General features: G+C 29.3%; 1 protein-coding gene across 1 annotated transcript in view; it reads right to left on the minus strand.

Annotated features, from left to right (window-relative positions):
- The window catches only part of LOC107445025 (glutamate receptor ionotropic, NMDA 2B), a 256,192-nt gene extending 253,617 nt beyond the window's left edge, over positions 1-2,575 (minus strand). The window contains exon 1 of the mRNA XM_043047036.3: positions 2,400-2,575. The gene's annotated coding sequence lies outside the window, so the exon portion shown is untranslated. The remainder of the gene's footprint in view (positions 1-2,399) is intronic.
- Between the last annotated feature and the right edge of the window lie 4,289 nt (positions 2,576-6,864).

A 6,864-nucleotide genomic window follows, 5' to 3' on the forward strand; every position in this document is an offset into this window, starting at 1 on the left:
TTAATTTGTATAATTTTTCCATGTGCAAATCCATTTCGGTCAAATCCGTGGTTAGAATTATTAACTAAAAATTCCTTTACTAAATTATTTCCTTTGTTAATCTATACAGTTTTTCCATGTGCAAATCCATTTCGGGCAAATCCGTGGGTAAAATTGTTTGCTAAAAATTTCTTTATTAATTTATACAATTTTTCCACGTGCAAATTCATTTCGGGCAAATCCGTGGCTAATATTATCTACTAAAATTTTTTTCTTTGTTAATTTTTCCATGTGCAAATCCATTGCGGACAAATCCGTGTTCAAATTATCTATTAAAATTTTTTTTTGTTGATAATTTAAATAATTTTACTATGTGCTAATCCATATCGTGCAAATCCGCGGCTAAAATTATTTGCAAAACAGGCTATTTATGTTTCGCTTTTCCATTTTATATTTTTTCTTAAATAAACATCTATCTTCTAAAACTATTTATGATCAATTTTTAAAATTATCCAGTATAATATTACCTTGCGCACATCTATTTCGGGCCCATCCTTGGTAACTAACAAATCAAATCTCAGAATAACAAATCACTTCAGCAGTGCAGTAAGAACGACACTTTAAAACCCTCTTGTTACACTCAATTTGCGCTTTTGTTTTCATCTTTTGTTTTCATATTTTGTAATCTGGCAATCCTTCTGCGAAAACATTTTTAAATCATTCTTGAAAAATATTTCGTCCATGTAAGTTGATCTGATTTTGCTACTCGCTTTATAGCCCCTTTTTAGTGTTTTTTCTTCTTATTTCATTTTATGTTCTGTTTTTACATGTTATTTTTACTTATTTTTACTTTTTGTGATCTATTTTATTTATTGTTATTTTTGTTAAAAAAAATTTTTGAGTGCTCCTCACACTATTGTATTAATATATTTTGCTTTGGCTTTATTGATACAATATCAGAAAGCACTCTGTTTTGCGGATATAATCGTGTGGGCTGAAGAAAAGATTATATCTTTTTTTCCGGCTTTTTTTTCCAGCTTTTTAAATAAAATTTCATTCATTTTTTATATATATACATATATATATATATATATATATATATATATATATATATATATATATATATATATATATATATATATATATATATATATATATATATATATATAATATATATATATATATATATATATATATATATATATATATAATATATATATATATACATATATATATATATATATATGTATATATATATATATATATATATATATATATATATATATATATATATATATATATATATATATATATATATGTATACATATTGCGCATCACCTACGTACGTACCAGTCTCTTTTTAAGCCTCTTATTACTAGCTCCCCTACTTCAAGTCAGTCTTTTTGCCACCCATCCATTTGTTTATGCTTTGCATTGATCTTGCTGCCTGAATCTTAACCAAAAGTCACGGTCTTAATCTTTTTACATTTTCTGCCGGGTGCCCAAGTAAGCGTGATGTTAGTAGGACTATCCATCTTTAAACTAAGGACATTATATCCAGCCCGCCTCAAATATTGTGCATTAACTCTTCATTAATTTTGGGGAAAACATACTGTTTCAAAACAAATATTATATCTATTACATATTTAAACTATAAATTTCGTTATTTGTTTAAATTACAGTTATTTTGAAAGAGTTCTTTTATAATCAATATTAATATTGCCTGATAATCTGTTTCTGTAAAAATATTTACTTAATAATACACTATATGTATTAGAGAAACAAAACAAATATAATATATTTCAACCTATTAAAAGCTAAAGTAGTGGTGCCATACGTTATAAATAAAAATGAAATTTTTTTATCAAACACATATATTAACATATTGCGTATTAACCTCATCTTGAAATGTTTAATAGTCTAAATAATTTTCATCTTAATAGTATTAAACAAACGTTTAACACTACTTAAATAAACTGGACACAAATTATACATAATCACATTTAAGTACCAAATAAATAAAGGAATCTTACTCTTTGTAATTTTCGTTCATAATACATTATATCTGTCAAAAATAATAATAATATCTAACTCCATTAAATACTAACGTCACTGTACGGGACGTTTCCGAAGAATTGCTTCATCTTTTAAATATGACCAATAGCATATTGCGCATTAACCACTTATTTATTTTAGACACAACATATTGCTTTGAAAATAATCTTATTTATAGTATTTTTCACAACTTTAAATTAGATGCTTAATAGTAGAATTATTATTATTGTTAGAATGTTCTGAAAAAAAAATTGCATAATTACATTCATATGCTAAATAAATAAATAAAATCCAGTACACTGAAATATTTACCTGAAAATATACTACTTCTGCTAAAAATAATAAGTGAACACAATATATCTTACCCCATTAAACGCTGACGTGATGGCGCGGGACGTTTTCTTTTAACTAGCACGTCCCGAAACAAACTATCACAAAACCGAAAACTCCCTGTTTTCCCTTTTCAACTTAACTGTGACCGTCCGCCACTCTCTAACATGTTGATCCCGCCACCACTGTTTCTGACTTTCCTATCTGAGATGCGGAAGGTGGGGATGTCCTCTGATCATCACCATCCACCACGCATGCGCAGACAGGTTAGGGCACCCCTCTTTCACATCTCCGCAACTGAAACGACCGGCTGGGGGGACATTGTATGATGGGATATTTTTTTAAAAGGGGGTATGTTGTATTTTTGTTTGTTTTCCTTATTTCGATACTACCGAAGAAAGGCATAGCCAAGGAGGGGCAGTTGGATAACGAACTCGGGGGTGTTATTTATATCCCCATCCGTTCCGGTACTGCACCTTCTCTACAGCGTATCCCCCCTTCCTTGGCCAAATCCCTTTGTCCTTAATATTTTTATCTTTTGGTTGCAGATTTTTTATATTATGGCCGTTGATGTGCTTTTTTTCCCCTTGTTTTTTCCCTTTTGGGAGGAATGAGAAGAGTTAGATGGAAAGGCGTGCTAATGTGGTTCGGCTGAAGGAAGGGATATTAAGGATTTTGCTATTTACACAACCACCCTATACAGAAACAATATTTTTTATGATGTGAAAAGAGCTGGGATAAAGGAGGGGTGATTTAGCCATCAAATAAAATTTATTGCTTGTTATGGTGAAATGAGATTTTTGTTATATGTGACAATTGATAATTCACTTACCAGAAAAGTCTGCCCGAATGATTTAATTTTATTAGTTTATATATAACAAAAATCTCATTTCACCATATATATATATATATATATATATATATATATATATATATATATATATATATATATATATATATATATATATATATATATATATATATATATATATATATATATATATATATATATATATATATATATATATATATATATATATATATATATATATATATATATTATATATATATATATATATATCGCTGCTTTTTAATCCAGCTATATAATGTTAATATATGGAGTGGAGCCAAATTTTTGTTCAAATTTGCAATACGTCTAAACTAGTGCTAATTTTATTATAGCAGCTCTTAAACTTGATTACACGATTCTCTGAAACTTGATTTAACTTGAAAGGAAAAAATGGCTTAATTAAGATTTTGGAAAGTCACGTTACCGATACCGAATATTCAAGTTGAAAAAAAAGATATAAAAATGACTAACTTTTGTTTTAATGATTGGATTTTCACGAATGTCTCCTAATGTGTTTCAATCTTAATGTCTCCTGGGAGTGATCGCATATATGCCAATTAATTAGTCATGTGGTAGATTCGTATTTTGTTTCGTCATTTATTCGTCATGGCATAAATTTGTATTTTGGTTTACATAGCAGTAACTATTCACTAACAGTTTTTTCCTGTCCTGGATTATAACAAAATTAAATATTAATAATCAAGATGTAGATGGTTTCTTTTAAACGTAATAATGAATATGCAATTCAACAAGAGCTCAACAGCTTCTTTGAACACTGAATCTAAGATACCATATAATTAAACGGGGGCTATTGCGTATATTATTTTTAACATACTTAACATCGATTTCTGTTTTACAAATCACCTTTACAAGTTTTGCAGTCGTGCAAATTCAAAAACACTCATGTAACTACAAAAATGAATGTTTTACTTAAGAGGGTCAAAACGACCCTTTTGGCTGTAATATGTATTTCTAGATTATTTATTTTACTGATCAGCATAAATGCATTAAATTTTAATAGAGTATACTTTGAAATAATTTATAAAAAGTCAAAAAAATATGAGCCTTGAAGCTTAAGTGTATCTTCAAAAACAACATCAGAAATGACGAAAAATAATCAAAATGACCCCAGCGACGCTTTCGGGCTTAGTAATAGTGACTGAAATGAATACATAAGTTTTATAAAAGTTATATTTTCATGAACCACACTCCTTGACATCAACAATCATTATACGAAATTGTGTTGATGTCTTAAAAATCATTAAAAAGGGTATCCAGATGCCTAACATATAGAGCTGAAGAATGCGTATGTAAACATTTTAAGCGTCCTGAAATATTTCAGTATCTGATATATAGTTCTATAGTCATAATTTTAAAACTGAATTACTTAGCATCGTACGATTTACAGAACTATTCAAGCAATTATTTCATTACATTTTTAAAATTCTCCCTCATTTTGCAACCAAGTAGATTTTTCTCCGATATGCTAATATAGTTTGCTTTATTTTTATTAGTACTTCAAGTTTTTCTTCAAATTAACACTCATTCTAAATAATTCTAGTCTCAGAACTACAGCAAGTTAGATGAGAGAACAATGAAGAGCATTTCGCTAATTTGAAAATTACTCGAAACAGTACGTCTGACTCATATAAATTAAGTACACCCTTTTTCTCGAAATTATATATTTATAATCAAACAAATAATTTATTTATGAACAAATACATTATTTATTTATGAACGAACAACTTATTTACTAACTTTATTGTTTCCTATTCATTTGATTTTGAAAAATAAACACATATTAATGGAACTCAAAAAAACAAGTCTCAGAACTATAGCAAGTTAGTTAAGGAAAATAATGAAGAACACTTTGCTAATTTGAAAATTACTCGGAGCAATGCGTCTGACTTATATTAATTAAGTGCAGACCGGCTGTGTAGGGACTAGGGAATTGCCCTTGCATCAGAAAGGTTCTGGGTTCGAATTCCGGGCAGGGAATGGATGTTCTTTCCTTCTCTGTACTATCTGTCCTTACTGTGGGAGCAACGTTGGTCCACCTAATATGGTGCCCCTGAAAGAGTGGCCGACAAATCTGCCATTCAGATGCCTGTATAACGTACGTCTTTCCCCAGGTGGGCATTGGAAAAGAATATTAATTAAGTGTGCCCTTTTTTCTCGAAATTAATTATTTATGAGCAAACAAATAATTTATTTATGAACAAACAAATTATTTATTTACTTTAATATTTCTTATTTTTTTGATTTTGAAGAATGAACACAAATTAGTGGAACTCCAAAAACCATAACTGATTGCTTTGTTTTTAAATGAACAAATTTGAATCACAATTTTATGTAGACGTGTAATTTATATTCAACCATTAACCTTTAAAAAAGGTACTTTTTTTTAAAAAAAAGGAAAGAAAGAAAAGGAAATCATGCACTATTAACTAAAATGTATTATGGGATATTTAGAGCTTCAAGCATAGCAAACTACTGTATCAAATAAAAAGAACCATGCAACTAAATATTTATGTATATAATGCAGAAGATAGCATAAAGGAATTGACTATAACTGTTATTATTATTATTGTCAAATGCAAGTGGTTTGACAGCCAGGCCATTACACCATGGACTCTTCAATTTTGGATAAAGCCGGAAGGTGGTGCACCGCACTACCCCAAATGCAAAGCAGTCATATCCCGGCCAGTCATACATAGATAATAAGTAGGACAGTCAACAATGTTCAAACGAAAAAGAATGCAGGAAGACAGCCATGTTTTGTCCAAAGTTAAATGTGCTACTGTAGTCACGCAAGGTGAGTCAGAAACAAGCTGTGATATTCCAATTAATTTTTTCCCTGGAAACATGCAAAGTCGTTTTACGGAGAAAGCACTTGGAAATCCTTTGTCTGTAATCGTAAAAATTAGACAAATTGAAATAGATTAGAGAAAATAAATGAAAAAATGTTCAACTTAATAATATTATAATTTCTTCGAATATTTGGAAATTTTATTGTTCTAAAATTTTGGAAAAATTAATTTCATATCGAGAAAAGAATTTTATTGCATTAAAAGTTGTGAATTTTTTTTGTAATATGAATCTAGCTATATGAATCTTATAGCTGGTCAGGTGAATAGAGTAGACCGTCTATTCATATGACAGCTACCTACTTTATGAAAAAAGAAACGCTCAGTGATCGTAATTTTAACGAACTTTTGAAAAATTTGTAGAGTTGCTTGTAACAATAGACAGTTACTAAAGCTTTCTAAATCGCTTTTGGGAAGCATCCCCTTTGAATGATGATTACACCATTAGACTACGAACACAAAGGTCCAGGATCGATCCAAGCCAGCAACAATTAAAATCTTCATCTCACTCCTTCCACACGCACCTTTTTCACATCTCAATAGATAAAGGCAATATACTACTTCATTTCAATCGAAGGTTCGCATTCCTTCAATTAAAAATCTCCTGGGAAAAATTAACGTGAAATCCCGAGTTGAATATAACTTTTACGAACATAATGTTAATGTACGACCCAGGGCCGGATTAAGCTACTGGGACATTCAAATTTTTGGGGCCCTTAGAGTAAATTTTTTTCTTGTATATTTTTTATTAATTCAAATACAAAAGTATTTATGTATCTTTTT

The sequence above is a fragment of the Parasteatoda tepidariorum genome, chromosome 5, assembly GCF_982258835.1.
Source record: "Parasteatoda tepidariorum strain Cologne lab strain chromosome 5, Ptep-v5.0, whole genome shotgun sequence".
Lineage (NCBI taxonomy): Eukaryota > Metazoa > Arthropoda > Arachnida > Araneae > Theridiidae > Parasteatoda > Parasteatoda tepidariorum.